General features: G+C 31.2%; 1 protein-coding gene and 1 long non-coding RNA gene across 3 annotated transcripts in view; both read right to left on the reverse strand.

Moving 5' to 3' along the window:
* The window catches only part of LOC128182955 (uncharacterized), a 265011-nt gene extending 261551 nt beyond the window's left edge, over positions 1-3460 (reverse strand). Inside the window, exon 1 of the long non-coding RNA XR_008243503.1 lies at positions 3389-3460. This is a non-coding gene — a long non-coding RNA (uncharacterized LOC128182955). The remainder of the gene's footprint in view (positions 1-3388) is intronic.
* LOC128182949 (slit homolog 2 protein-like) overlaps positions 1-17130 on the reverse strand; it is a 434673-nt gene that overhangs the window by 288909 nt on the left and 128634 nt on the right. The window lies entirely within an intron of this gene.

The raw sequence follows: 17130 nt of genomic DNA on the forward strand, positions 1-17130 counted from the left end.
GATTTATTGAAAGATTTGCAAATTCCGCTCAAAAACTAAATGCAGTTGACGACATAAAAAGAAAACACTGAATATGTGTAGCGTTTCGATAAATAAAATCTCCATGTATGTTAAAACTATTTTTCTTTTCAAAACACGAAGTAAGACGTGAACAGTAATTCCCCTTTCAAACACATATACATTTTTTCGTGTTGACATTCTGCAGAAAAACATAATGTCGACGCGTATATATTGCGAAAGTCGACACGATTCTGAGATCTCTTGTTTTCTTAGATTTTATTTTATAAAACGATGAGATATGTATTAATTACGGCAAAACAATTTTATCAAAGTCCATCCTTGTCAAATTACAACTAGAAATCGCTTATAAACTCAATTTTCCTAAGTGTCGACATTGATGCTATGTATATCGAGCGTCGACATTGACCCTGATTCTCGAGTATATATATATGTGTGTGTATATATATATATATATATATATATATATATATATATATATATATATATATATATATATATATATATATATATATATATATATATAGAAGCACTAGCAAACCAACAACACTCGTTATCTAAAGTGTCGGATCAAAAGATAATTTTACTTTATTGCTCGTGTCGGTTTTTATTTTTAGTGCTTTTATATATATATATATATATATATATATATATATATATATATATATATATATATATATATATATATATATATATATATATATATAAATATATATATATATATATATATATATAGCTCCAACAAAAGTGAATTTCTCTGTGCTTTATATATATATCTATATCATTCACCTTGGGTAGGTACATGTCAATTTGAGAGTTATTGCAATGTTTGTGCTTATTATATATGTTTGTATCTATGCAATGTGTATCGTTCCGATCCTCTCAAATTGTCGTTTAACTGTATTCCACCTGTATCTCAAGCGACTATGTAGTGCGCGGCCAGCGCTCTAGGTTCCGTTCGTTATCGAAAGCAAGATTTTTGTCTAGCCTAGATAGCCGAGTGAGGAGCGCGGTGGCCGCTCACTGCTAGGAGAATGGGTTCCAGAGGTCGTGAGTTCAAGCCTCGATCGGAGCGGAACGTGGAGCTCCAACAAAAGTGAATTTCTCTGTGCTTTATATATATATATATATATATATATATATATATATATATATATACTACATTTGGCTGTGTATTCTATTTAGCGCTTTTGGCGGAATGCGGCTTCCGCTAAATCAAGTACATCACTGAATGCCATGTATATATGTATAAGAATAGTCACATTCAGGAATACGCTTAATCAGCTCTCTGCCAACTTGTTCAAAATCTTATTTCCGCCAAATATCGTACACGCCAAATATAATACGTTTACAGTAATTTACAATATATCGAATATAAAGGTTACTTGAATTATATCAATCATTTTGAAAACTATAATGAGTTAACTTAAATAAAAAGCAATTCTAATAGCTAGGTAACAAACTATTTAGAAAGCTTTTGCATATTCACCGTTCATGCATCTCTTGAATCGACTTTTACCTTACATACTACAGTTTATATATTTCTAAACATAACAATCATAAAAATAATTTAATAAAATATACTGTAAAACAATTCAAAATTAACGATTATGTTAATCGGAAATCATTGATTCGACGAGTTTTTTTTCTTTGATAATTTTGTTGATTTTTTTTTTTGATTACTTCTTGAATATTATTCAAAACAATACTTTCAACGCTTCAACAGACACAAACAAAATTTCCCAGGATCCAGGTCACTACCCGTTAATATGTCCGTATACTCCCTCACAAAGCTCACTGAACAAGGTAGCTCTTTTGTTCTATTTGACCATAATCAGAACTATCCATTCTTGCTCCTGTCTATAATAATGTAGGTATCCCCAACATCATACCTTATCACTTTCACACCGTTTGGTAAATACATGATCAGGTTGCATGAATCACTGACAGGTCAATTCATTTGCCTCTAATTGCTTTTAACTAACTGTTGTGTTTGATGCAGTTTGAAGTTCCTGACTTTCATAAGAAATGCTATTGTTTTAACGAGTGGTTCAGAAATAACATGTTATATGTTTCAATGTTCATGCAGTTATTTCTTCCATTTTTATGATTACATGTACAAAACGAATATATAATTTTGATATCTATTAACCAACCTCATTTTAAAACACAATTACGCTCTGAATCACTAATTTGTTATTCAAACTTTTGTCATCTAGTTTTATTCGATTGACAATACTGAACTCAGGCTAGCTTAAGATCACAACTTTTTAACAATTTAAGAAAAAAAAAACATTATTCCGACAGTTCCTTTTTCAAGTAAAAATTGTAGGACGATTTCCGGATGGTTAGGATTCTCGTCATACAATTAACTGGCAATACATCCCAATACCTATTACTGAGCCTTATGGTTACTTTCAACGTATACCTAATTTGGTTATAAAGCAGGAACAATTAAACTTCCTAAATCATTTGGCATGTTTGGCTCACCATCAGCTTTACAGTTTAACCATCTGAGGTTCGTCAAGTGAGCTTAACAGCCATTATATTATTAATGTTATCTGACTGCATTCCTAGAATATCCCGATAGTAACACACGTTGACCAATAAAACCAATCTATTACGTCACACTGACTGCACTATGATATTATGTCAGTGCTACGGATGAGGGCAAAGGTGCCCTTGTCTCCTTGCAGCATAAGCCAGAACACATGCGCCATTGGCGGTTTGTACTGCTGTGGTGTCTCAATAGTTATTCAAAAAATCGTTGGCGTTTAATGTATATCGATACAACACATTTTTAATTGAAGTATTAGATAAAAAAAAATGCGATCAGAAAATATTTTACTGGGTTTTTTTTTAATTTGTTTTGTTTAAGGATAAAAAATACAGACTTATTTATATTGCTGGATTTTTTTTCTTTAGATATTGATAGTGAGTATTTTGTAGCAGCATAAATTAATTGTCTCACTTACAGTGTACAACTGCACAAACAGTGCTAAATTTTGTTATATTTCTCTTTTGAACATTTTTTTTTCCAAAATGATACCGTCATGACCCATGAAAAAAAAATGTTGATGCAGCGTCTCAGTTTACGCTAACTAACCAAACTCTCCTCCTAATCCTCAATCTTAACAATGACAGGTTTTTTTTTCGAAAATATTGAGAAGTTAATAATTTTGTAAATTTCATAAGTGAGCGAGATATGTTTTGATTATTTGATTACCGCTTAGTATCTTTAATGAATCGGGCTTTGTAAAAAATCATTTTTATATTTTTTATAGTCACATACAATATTAAAACTGATAAAATTTAAATGTCATATTCATCTTCCAGACTGATATAATTAGCAGAAAAAACCGTTACTTACAGTGTTCTCAGCTGTGATAGCCCCGCAAAAGTCTCGTTGTCTATCCTTGTTATCTGATTATCCATTAGGTACCTAAATTAACACAATCTGTTAATGTTAAAATGATTTTTATTGTAAGGACTAAAATTAGAATAAATTGTTGATATCAACATATGAATCTAAACCTAGATTCCCGAACCAAAAATAATAATATACATATCAATCAAAATCATAATATAAATATAAAGTGTACAAACAGCACAAAATATGTTACTTATATATAGCTTTAGGCTAAAAAAAATAAATATATGGCAGTGATGTGAATACATTAAAGTGTTACATAATTGTTACAACAATATTATTTTTTTTTTTACAATACTTTAACAATGAGTTACATGTATCAAATAGTTTGTTTAAAACCATTTAATGTTGTTACTACAACTTAACACATACAGTTATATGTATGTTTGGTATTCCAAACGTGTTCAAACTATTCCTACTATTGCTGTATCATCTTTAAATCTATTTACAGGATTTCTTTGAAATATTTTTAATGACTTTTTACATCAACCTGTCATCATGGATTAGAAGGCAGACTCTTATTTTTAAAGCTTTGTACATAATCATATGTATATAAGGTTATTTAAAATGATTTCTGTTTAACAGAAAAATATATCGTTATTAGTATCGTTTCTCGGATTTCTGTTCACTGGCAATATTTAACATTATCTTTGATATCTTCCACGTTGCATTAAAAAAGGAAATAAAAGTAAGATTTTAGAAACTATTGAAATTGATTATGACAGTTATTCAATTCAAGGGTCCAATAAGCCGCTCAGATACATATCAAACAACACACTAAAATTATTTCTGAGGCAAACCTATAAGCTATGGAAGCTTTATTTTTCTATCCACGAGAAATTAATACAGATATAATCAGGAACTTGGTTATGAACAATGACGTGCTCTATCGTAGCATGGCTGAATGTATATGTACACTCTACTTTCTGACTGATTAACAGGTTTTAGTTGCACATATTACATAAAATCCTTTGCTGCGCTTGTTCTTTGTAGAAACAATTCACTGTATTTCTTAATATATATCTAATTTTTGAACATTACGAAGTAGTGCTGTTCCCGACCTCTAAAGGACGAAGTGCCTTAAAGGTTTTTACACCTATTGAAAATAATTCCTGCCTTCACCTGAGATTAACTACCCGGTGAATATCGGGCCATTAGTTAGCATTATTATTTAGGTATCAATAACTTATTAATGAAAACATTACAAAAACAGTGTGTCCTGTGAGTCGGCGCTGTGGAGTGCAAAAATGATTTATTACTCAAACTATAACAAATTAGAATTTAATAATTGAATTAAGAAAATAATATTGAAATTAAATAACAGAATAGAATGTTATGAACAGTCAGACACCGTACAGGGCTGTCAGGGGCATGTACATGGAAATGCAGTGGCTTACAGGGGATGCCATTGGCGTACAGAGGGTGACAGGGGCTTACATTGGCACACAGGGGATGTGTACAGTGGCTGACAAGGGATAACAGGGTGTACAGGGGATGTGTACAGGAGATGGCAGGGGCTGCCTAGGGGATGACAGGGAAAAACAGGGTTTTCATATGGATAGGTGTTTAGAGCCAGTAGTGAAAAGAGTAATTATTTAAAAAAAAAAAAGAAAGAAACAGATCGCTAACACTTGTTTCAGCTTATCCTTTGTCCGTGGTAATTTGGTTGCTTTTATCATTATGGCATTTACTAAATTATTACTCCATGACGTTCACTTTCTACCCTACAGTTTTGAAAACACAAACCTTTCTTCTAAAGACGTATTTAACATGACAGACATATTTTGTTCCGTCTTTCCTGTCTAACCCTAACCCTAACCCAAACCCAAAAAATGGAGGTTAAAAAAATGTGTCTCGATTTTCTCAATCTAATTGAATTGCAATGTAAGTGGGTTTTTTTCTATCCATTTAAATTCATATAATACCAATAATTCAATAATCAGAATAAAAAGGTTTGGCTATTGGAAAACACGTGGATATAATGTTAAAAAACGGTTTCTACATTGTGCGATACTTTTCTTCCATTTGGCTCTACACAATTTGTTCTTTGCATAAGTTATCTGTAAGAATATTAACAATTGCTTATATGATTTGACGTGCGTTATTTAGCTGATCACATATCCCGTTTTTCTTAATAACCTTTTTATGTAGATCTTTTTGGAGTTGAATTATGTATATATGCATTACTTATTTCCCGACCGCCATGAGGCGCTAGGAAGGATCGCTCCAAAGCACAGAAAATCTCTAAACGTATCGCAGGTCTTAACATAGTATATGCAATCTTTTATGATTAGAGTACAAAGTAGCTCTTTTCTTTTAACCCGTGATATTGTAAATATGAGGGATTTCCGTTCCAGTCGGAAGTATTTGGTCTGCTTCCTGTATAATAATGTAACTCTCTATAATAATGTAAGACTCACTTTATCACATTCACAGTGTCCAAATAATAGGTGATCAGACTGCGCAAACCACTATTAGAGAACATTGAACGTTAAGCACTCTATCCTAAGCTCAATATGGGTACAGGTTTATTTGTCCTTGGGGGCTCGATCTAGTAGGACACCGTTGCACTGTGCACTCTAAAAATACTAATTCCGCGCATAGTTAAACCCACAAAGTAAATAAACAGACTTGGTACGCAAAATCATATATCCAAAGTTGTTAATTTATCATCAAGAACTTTGGAGTCAGTCCTGCTTCCTCACCTTAAAATTTAATATATTGAGGTGGTGTGGCATTGGCCTCTAATTGTTCGCTATAACGTGTTTATTAGCTGCAATATTAGATGCACTTTAAAGTTCCAGACCTTCCTATTTTTTTAAATACTGGTAGTTTAGAAATATCCTCTTGATATAAAATGATTCATATACCCATCATTTTCTAGTTTTAGGATAACTAAAATAATAGATATTTTACTATCTTTATTTACTCATCGCATTTTATAATTACGATTGGAAATGTGTATCTGATCTGAGAACTTTGGTCATCTGTTTTAATTGGAATGACATGAAAGAATTGAATATATCTTAGTCTAATAAACTGTTTTTCATTCTAGCAAAATCATAATTTTCAAACAATCCCTTCTCCCATGAACATTCTCCGACATTCTCAAGGATGTTAGCTTTGTCTTCTTACAATTAGCAGGAAAGACATTCCACTACCATTTATTGAGACCTTTGTTATTCTGTACTTGGCTTAACCCTTGTGAAGAAGAAAAAAATGGCAAAATATAACGAAAAATGAGAATATTTTCACTTGTTTGCAAATTTGCGGGAATTATATCATTTAGGTGACGTCATAGATAAAAAGCAAATGAGCATTGGTGAATAAAATCAGGATTAAAGTGATAAGCATCCTCTGTACAATGGTTTGTAAAGATTAGGTTTTTATACGATACTATTTAAAAATTAAAATTGGTGGCAAATATTTGACCATACAAAATACAGTCCTTTGTTAAAAATTTGGCACCTTTGGCTTACTATTACATGTAGCAATTCCGTTTAACAGACTGAGGTTCGCCTATTTAGCAGATCAGTAACAAAATTTTAAATGTAACCCAACTGCATTCTTAGACATATCCTGATATTGACACCCTTTTATCAATTGAACCAAGCTATCGGGTTCTGCTAGCCAGTGACACTTTTTGCAACCGTTAATGGCCACAACATCGGCATATGACTAATAGTTATAGTGAGCTTAACTCATATTAACTCACGTTTATATTGCCTCTTTTATAGACCTAGAAAGCAAGCACCGCCTTCAATAAACAAGGGGCGGCAAGCATTGCCCAATATTTGGTGGGTTTTTTGGGTTTTTTTGGGTTTTTTATCAAGTTCAACCTTTGACAGAATTTAATTTTTTTTATATAGATGGTTAAGTTTTTTAATATATAATCGCAAAATGTCAACAATATTTTTTAGTAGAGTAATCACTCTTTTTTCTATAAAATTGTTACATTCCCAAAAAGAATTATATATGGCCACATGCAAACAACACGTGTCTGAATTTTATTTTTGATTTTATTTTTTTTTTTGGTTTCCATGTGGTCACCCTTTAAAAAAAAATGTTTTACAATTGGTGAATTTTTCGGTTCCGATTTCGGTTTTTATAACAGCAGACTAAATATAAAGGTAAAATTATTTCATTAGCTGGTAGGAATATGTAACAATAGTATAAGACTTAAAGATACAAGTATGAAACATCATTTGAGCGTGGTATTGTTATTGATATGCATTCTTTATTATGTTTACGAGATCGACATACAGCTGAGCGATCGAAAACTTGCATGCTTGACAGCGATCGCTAACAACTTCATGTGGAATACAGTCTTATTCCTAATGAAAAAAATTTAATAAAATTAAAATGGAAAGAAATATTGTTGTTGAAGTCTCTTCCGTATAGAATTCCGTATAGAATGAGAACTTAGATTAGTAAGTACACGACTAGACTGTTTTTATCAACCGCTGATCGAATGTCAGCTGATTATGCATAGCATTACAGCATCTTAATAGGTTTGAAAGTTCACAACGCATGAACTATCCATTCAAGAATTAAAAAAAAACCATGCGTCCGTTCTATTTATTACCTTAGACCATTTACTATAACTTAAGTGTGAATGATCTTGACCTCTATTTCCGATGTTAGGCTAATTTGTGTTTTGAGTCAATGATACCCTAAGACACAACTGCTATAAGGTAACCAACATGTATTCTTGTTTATGACAGGGGTCATTTTTCTTCATATTTAACATGAAAAAAATGACCCTGGGTCTTTTTTTCTTCAGAATAATTCAATATTTATACAGCTGGGGGAGAAGTCATTATTCTACGTCGAAATATGTCCCCCGGTTATTTTTCTGCAGGGCTTGTTATTATTCTTTACACCGGCTCTAGCTAAAATCTACTACATTTTGATTTAAACAATGAGACCATCCTTCATAAATGAGCAAGGTGTTAAAGTGAGAAAAACCAAGTAAGGTGTTTTTATATAACGTGAACCATTGGATATTTTCTTCTATATACATCACAACTGTTATGGGTTAAAAACTGTTTACGGAACTTTTTTATGTTGAAATTTACTCCGTAAAATGACTTTTCATAAATAATTGATAACATTTTTTGCGTTAGAAACGTATTTTTTCTCAAATTCGTTTACAGTTTAAATTATTATAGAACAAAATAGTCGGAGTTATATCAATTAATAAATACAGAGTCATAAAAATCGTGTATCAATATAGAAGAAATTTAAAGGTTATTTCATTTCGAAAATAAAATACTAGGATAACAGTAGAAATTTCACTCGAGTGTTTTAGGCTAAGATAACTCCACAAAAGCGTTGTTCTTAATCTTAAACCATAAATTTAAACCATAAAGAAGAAAAATATGTAGATAAATTAATATAATATAAACATATGACACTGCTTTGATTTCAAAAATGTTTTTCATAAATGTTGCAATTCTTTGATTTTCTACAATACTTATATTCTAAAAGTATTAAATAATTATCATCACATTGTATTTATGTCGTCATTTTTATTATGCATAAAAGAAAATGGTGTATCGAACATGTCAATTTAAAAGTCACCTCACTGGAATAATTGTGTATTTTATTTATATCTCTTAGACACAATTTTCACGATGGCTTTTAAATCCTTTCTTAATACATTATAGCATTATTATCGATTAGATGAAAAGCTCTTAATGATAAGTTCATATGTTCAATTTCTATACGGATATACCAACTATGAATTTTTAAAATCACTATAGTTTGGTCTAGATAGTATATCAAAGTTATATTTTTTTAATTCCTCGTATTTTTTTTTTGAATTTTTCTGTATGTAATTGCTAAGAAAAAAATATTTTGTAAATGTAAAATCTATTTAAATCCATGTTTCTTTTTATACTCAGCCAAAAATTATCATATAGTCCATGGCCACTTTGAATTAATGATTTTATCATGTTTTTCCCTTTTCTTTATGCAATGTTTTAATACCGAAAACGAATGCTGTTGTAAGCGCCTTTAAGCATTTTACCAAAACAAGGTCCTTAAATTACTGTATTCAAAACTCTAATCGTTATGGATGATGTAAAGGAATTAAAACATCGAAACAGAAAATTTCTATTCTGTCCCTACATCTAAATTTTAAAAAAATCTTCACAAAGCCAAGCCTAATCGATCTGTTATCGATTTCGTTGATTGATGTTTTTATTGTTTTGGCTTTTTTTGAGTGGGTGGGGGGGGGGGGGGGGGGGTTGGAGGGTTGGGTTTTTTAGGGGGGTGGGTTGGGGGGTTGTTTTTGTTTGTTTTTGCCTAGAAAATCAATAGAAAAATATCTCGTTTCAACTGTAATATAAACGAGTTCTATTGTACTTGTGGGGTTTAATGAAATAAAATTACTGCAGCGGAATCCAGATACACAATATATAAGATAAACAAAATTTACTGCGTTCTATTTTTTCTACTCGAAATAAATAAATCAAAAGAATTTATAACATTTCTGTGAAACATATTTTGATATTGATATGTCATTTTTGCAAGCCCATTTTTAATGCGCCATGTTGTACAATTATTCAATAAACAGGATAAATTAGGACACGTTCACTATTGTCAAACATACAAGACCAATGATAAGGTACGATTTCAACATGATACGACTCGGTTTTTTTTGCATAGATTACTATATTGTTTATAAATTCATTAACTATAACTATAGGATCACTTCCAGACTTTGATTTTGAGGTTTGTATGTGTGCTGTATGATGTTTTCAAACAGATTAGAAGCCTTGATTATCGAATTTGATAATTAAAGAAAAAACAGAATAGTTTCATTCATATGTGCCTCCTATTCATATTACTAAGATATGTTACAAAAATTACAATTATAGCTTTTATTTACACAAAAATATCAATACAGAAATATGTCTGCATTCGTCACCCACAATGAAATTTATCATACCGTATCACAAGAAACAGTCCTATATTAATTTCGTTAAAGGCGATGGCTGCGTAAACATTATAACTTTTGAGAAATGTGGCATTTAATTTATTTAGTTTTACCTACATCTTAGAAATATGCCAGATTTTCGAAGTAACTTTTCCTTATGGAAGATAATAAAACTGCATAATCTGGTACTTTTACACATATGCTTTCAAGCTGGCATATTGCATTGTCATATACACTAAGCAACTTTTAAATTTTAGAATACATATTGAAAGAAACTGAACCTTGAAGAAACTGAACCTTGTTTTAAAAATATTTTCATCGTAAATGTAATTGAAAACTAACCCTAACCCTGAATGAACTGATTTTACCATTTAATACAAAATGTATATACGTTTAAAACTTATCGATCAAAACAATCATTTGCACTTTATTCAAAGGCTCACACCCTTTGTTTCTCTCTTAACCATTACCTAGTGTAAACAGAAAAAAACTTTGCCGCTAACAATCACAAAACACAAAGACAAAATATGCACTGGAATCCGCACCATACTTGTTGAAACTTAATGAAGCGCTAACATGACTGCACTTAGCTGAAATTGCATATAAATTTATTTGTCTTTGAGGGTCCGACCTAGTAGGAATCGTCAACATGGTGTAGTCTAAAATATCAAAGCAGTTTTTGAACCCAAAGTGTACCTGCACCGACATCAAAAAAACTCATTAAAGGGTTCATAAGAACCGTGGTGACATTTCAATCGTTTACATCTCTTCCCCGTCAACAATTGTTTGTTCCTGACCCTCTCAGTTACGTATTATCATTTTTGAGGTTGTTTAAAACTGGCCAAACAAGTGTTAGAACTGCCTCCAGCGATCAACATGAGTTGTCATTCGTTTCTCTTAGAAAAGCACATGACTCCTGCAATCTGAAGTCTGACAGTTAAACTTGGTATAATTATTGTCATTCATAAAGCATGGGTGAAGATATCAAAAGTTGTTTCTGAGCTTGCTGTGGATATTTTCTCCCGGTGCTTATGGTTCCTGCAACTCCTAGCATACCAATAACATCGATTCTCTTTTACAAATCTTTTTTTCACGCTCTGCATATAATTACTACACAGACTAAATTATTTTCCGTTTTTTCCCGTTTCAGTAAGTACAAAAAAATTATTGAAAAAAAAAGTCTGGATTTGGAAACTCAATTTAGGGTTTGTTGTTGTTGTTCTACTTGACGAACCTGGTAAATGTTAACCTTCTTTATAGCATATTTTAGCGCGCGTTTTGGGGTAATCAGCTTTTGTCCGGTCTAACTATTAGTGCAATCGATAGCAAGCCAGTATATCAACTGTTCTAGAAACACCTTTAAGGTGAGGTTACTACTCAAAACCTTCTGTGTAGTGTCTGTGTCTCCCTGACCTTTGGTTATAGCACTATTTATATCTGATCTCGAGCTGAACTCGAACTGCGTTAGTTTTCTGAGGGAAGTTTTCACAGACTTCTTTGGCATTTTTAAAACACCCTTATTGCACCTACCACGGATTATAAAAAATCATGTGACGTTTCCGCTCTTTTTACCCAGAAAAAAATAGACAACTGTAGTTACTAAAGTCTGCATTCTTAACTGAGACTTAAATAGTATAATTTCTTTGTCCGTTGTACTTAAGGAACCTCAAGTTTTACTTGTTCACATTGTTTCTGCTACTCTGAGTGTAGAATGAAAATTAATTATATGTAAAAAAAAAATTATTATTGCTAGCACGACTCGCCTGTTCCACTCAGAATTAAGCAAACGGTTGTCTTCTTGGTTGGTTTTTTTACACGGTATTATATTAATAAGAAAATGAATGTATTTCAAATTTTTTTCAGTCTCAAAATTAAATGATTAATTGTATCTAGACACATCAACCTAAAATAAATCAGCTAAGTCCGCCTATGTATCGGATAATATGAACATTTTAAAGTTGAATTTTCAAATACAAGCCTCGTATGTGCATGATTGTACATTAAAACCGCGTAAAGAAAGTTCCAGATCAAAACTTTGAAGTTTGGGTCAATTCTCAACAGGATTAATTGTCAACGTGTCGATGTCGTCAGTTTAGAAAAATCCTTCTCATACCGTTGCAAAAATGACCACGGGTATAAATTTCACGATTTTTGGTCTCAATTTCAACGTTAAAAACTGACCCTCGGATCAATATTTAAAGTTGAAAAATGACTTCCGGGTCAATTTTCAATCCGGCTCCATATTCTTCGTTACACCGTCCCTAGTATTACTCCCCAATAACCCGGCCTATCCCATCTAACAGAGAATAATTGCTTCCGAAGCCATCTGGTCTCGAAAATGCTGAACTGACCTGGTAATCCTTTTGCACTTTAGACATTTAACTTGGGTCAACACGGAATATAGAGCATGTAGATGTAGCGGTAATTATGTTGGTTATCAAACACCTGTCTGTCCAAAAGAAATATCGCTTCCGACAAGATAGAAACTTGCTAGCAGCACAAATAATTGTAATCGAAGTTTCTCTCAAAACGTATTTTTCTTATTTAAATACACTGTTCTCACTAGATATATGTATTTCGATTATTAGACTGTAAACAATCTTTTTATACATAGCTTTGGTGTAGGTTTGCTTTCTTTTACATTCGATTTAAACATATGTAACATGGTTAAGAAATAAGCAAAGTCGTCATTTAAAAGGAAGTTGACGTCCGATTGGTACAAAAATATGATATGGCATGCCTTAACAAACACTGTGTAAAAATGTCAAACATCTGCGATAAATAGTTGATGAGATAAATGCCACAGAAATTTTTGTTACGGACGGACAGACAGACACACAAGGGTTAAACAGTATACCCCCTCTCCTTCGGAGCGGGGGTATAAATACAAAATAAATTTTAACAATCTACAGTCTTTCATAAAAACAAACAACAGCAAATGAAATGTTGTGTCTCTCTTCTTTACAATGATATTAAATTGAAAAAAGTGTAGGAATTATTTTTGATGGTTTCGTTTGGAATGTCAAGGCAATGTGTTTTTTATCCTACACATTTCCATTTTGATCATAAAGAACTAAAAAGAGATATCAAATCGGTGTTGACGTCATTATGGACTAGCACTAAATAAACAATAAAAATCATATGCTATATTTTCACCCGTGACATGTTTTATCTCTACATACTGATCCATGTTTTTGCATTAGCAGTTGACAGCATACTTTCTGTAAACGGACAATTAAAAGTCACATCAAAGGTCAACCTCCGATAATGCTTTACTTGCATTGGTCAATATACTGTATAAACTACGAGATAATCTTATCATGCGATCACAAACAAATGATTTGGAGAGGGTCGTACATGTTGGCAGGGGTTTTAATGATGGAATTTCATTTACCATGAAAAAATTAAGTGTGTGTGACGTCACGCTATGTAGACGTTATTGAAAACGTCGTTTTGCATAGTCCATTACATCTGAAAGCTATTAGATATAGGTATTCACGACTATATGAACGTCTTCAAAACAACATTTAAAAAATCGTCTAAAAAATCGAGTGTGCTTAAATTTGCACCATAATAGGCGGTGCATGTAATTAAACCAGGATTGGCATTTTACGTTTGTACGTGAACCATGAATTTTTTGCGTGTCACACCATCAATGTTTGGCGCAGATCATTAGACTTTAGGGTCACATTGCACCTCTCAGCTATGTAAAAGAAGGTATCCGAATTTTAGAACGTTGATTGCATTTTCACACATTTTTAAGATTAAAGACTTTGATTATGTCTGTTGTCGTATTAAAGTAATTGTATCTTCCATCATTATGCACAATATTAAAAATAAATTCCATTTTCATGTTATCCTTAGCACAATAGTTGGCTAATCATGACACATTGTTTAATTAAAGGGTTTTTTTATAGCAGTAAATGGTTTATTAGAGAAATTTCATCGACTTTTTTATATTGATAAAAAGTACCCTATAGGTATTTCTTTCACAAACTATACTTGGCTTAGTTTTTAATTATATCAACTATGTAACCTCTTATAATATTTTTCATTAAAATCTATTGAAATTAATTTTGAAGTTGAAAAATATTTATCATTTCAGGTATTGGTTTTCTTATCAATTGCACTGCCTTTTTACAAGAAAAAGACAGGAGCAGTTGTGGACAAAAAAAACTGATTGATTTCAATAAATTCCTGATCATGATTGAAAATATTGAAAATCAAAAAACTCTAGTCTTGTGGAACAATTTTTGACAAGTTGGTCACAGAAATACAATCTCTTTGAATTCTCAATTGATAATGTTATATAAGTATTGATAAATATTTATATTTTTGGCTTTATTTAATTATTACATAATGTATTAATCCCAGTTACAAAACAACCTAATTATACACATTAAAGGTTGTTGTCCTTTATATTTTAGCAAAGTAACATAAAACATATTGAAGCATCACTGTATAGTAAATTACAAACTGAAAGTATACACTTACCCAACCCCATTTTACCTCCTTATAATAGCATACTAAAGCACCACTGTTTAGTAAATTACAAACTCAAAGTACACACTTACCCCAACTACCCCTTATACTAATACGGTTTAGGTTAAGGCATTAAATAATTTAATTTTTCGAATTTAAACAATTTGATAATAATAACTTGTGTTAACAGAAAAAAACATTCAAACATCAGTTTCGTGAAATTTGCTGCGTTCATTTATTTTCTGAATGAAAATATAAATTGTGAGATTAGTCAGTGCTCAGTTTGAACTTTGCGAAAATGACGCTGAATCTGAAAAGGATCAGATAAAATGAAGTAGTGCAAGGGCATACACTTAATTAAATATACTGAAACTTTACATGTTACAACATTACATCCCCGCTATATCAGAAATGTTGTGAACTGTATAAAATCCTCATCATTTGATGTCAATTAGCGTTAAATATTGAAACACCATGCACATTTCGTTTCATACACTGTTGACGTTGAATTTAATAATTCTTCTTTCATGAATATTTGAGGTTCCAAACATTTTTTGAAATTTAAATTGTTCATTTTACAAGATGAAAACAAAAACAAATATGTTTGTTTATGTTAAGTCCTTGCACTGTGTATTTTTTCAGTATTAAGCCTCGTTCATCTTTGTTTGGCGGAATCACATCACAAGGTATTCCAATGAGACTTTAAAAATGTATCATCTAATATCGATGTATCCAATTTGTATTTTGATATGTGATCACTTTGCGTAACAAATAATTTAATTAGAATGTCAAGATTATTCAACGGATAACATTTTATGTGAAAAATATGGATTTCTTCTTATGGGCGTCCTTAACATAGATGAGCTTGTAGTTCTACATATTTTATTTCTTTTTTAAATTGTTCTTATATAATAAATTGTGCTTTTTATCAAACATAATTTCGTATGGTTTAAAAATGCATAATGGCAAAAGTTTAGTTTCTGTCGACTTGTCATTTCTTAAACGTAGTCGATGTTTTAGTTCGGATGGACAAAGACGACATTCCGTTTACGGTTCACAGATTGATACATAAAGTTTAAATGTATATTCATTTTTATCAAAACTAAAAGTGTGTAAAAAAGGAGCAAATGTAAGGCTAATTATTTATTACGCTTTTGTTAAATCTTAATTCCTATGTATACTTCAAATAAAGTTTTGCTAAATATATTTATTCTTTAGATAGTTATTCTTGAGTAAAACACTGTAAGAGTATATTTTGGTATAACTCCAACTTACGTAGATCTGCAAAAGTGTGTCTACCACCTTACCCTCATTGTTGTTATTTTAGGGCAGCTTATCGAACAATTTTTTTTAATTAATTTCACAATAATTACTGATCAGATTATATTCAATGATAGTTTACGGTAATCATCTCACACGTATTATATCAATATCAAATATTAAAATCTGTAACACTTGTGAATGTATTTCGAAGTTTATTTGAAAATGTCTGCATTTATAGGTGTCGATGTTTCGTCAAGATATGAATAGCACGGTAACAGTAGTAACAATACTTACAGATACTCCAACTGTGGTAACTCTTTAAAGGTGTTGTTGTCGATCCTTGATATCTGATTACCACTTAAGCTCCTGAATGAAAAGCAAAACGTTTATATCAATGATATTTTAAATATTCAAAATTGGAAAATAAAATAAATATAGTTAAACTAAGTTCTTTAATTCAAACGAATGTTAAGAATAGAAGTCCAATTAAGCATTTATAATATAAATATGATTGTAAGTAAAAACGGAATCAATTTTGATGTGTAATGGTTAATGCTATAATCCAATGACTTTTTATTATACTTTAACGAGGTATGTAATCGTTCACGTGGTATAAACATAATAGAAATTAAATTTCTGCATTTTAATTTTCGCATTCAAGTACACTACATTCTCAGAGGTCTCTTTTTAGGGACCTGTTTGTTTTCTTTTTTCAATTGTTTAGCCGATCATGATTTTTTAAGCATTATCCGACAGTTCCTAGCTATTACCTAAATGACAAGTGATTTATATTAATATTAAAAAAAAACACTGGTGCACTTTAGTATTGTTGATAAATGATATTTAACAATGCTCATTATTTTGAATTTGACCGTTTTTAAAAATTATGACCGTGTGAAGTTTAAGTATTTTTAATTTATTTTAGTATAGAAGTATTAGCACTAATCTATTTTTTTTTCAAAAACCTTGAACACAGACAGGGACATTTTTTTCT

This window comes from Crassostrea angulata, chromosome 5 (assembly GCF_025612915.1).
Source record: "Crassostrea angulata isolate pt1a10 chromosome 5, ASM2561291v2, whole genome shotgun sequence".
In the NCBI taxonomy this organism is placed as follows: domain Eukaryota; kingdom Metazoa; phylum Mollusca; class Bivalvia; order Ostreida; family Ostreidae; genus Magallana; species Magallana angulata.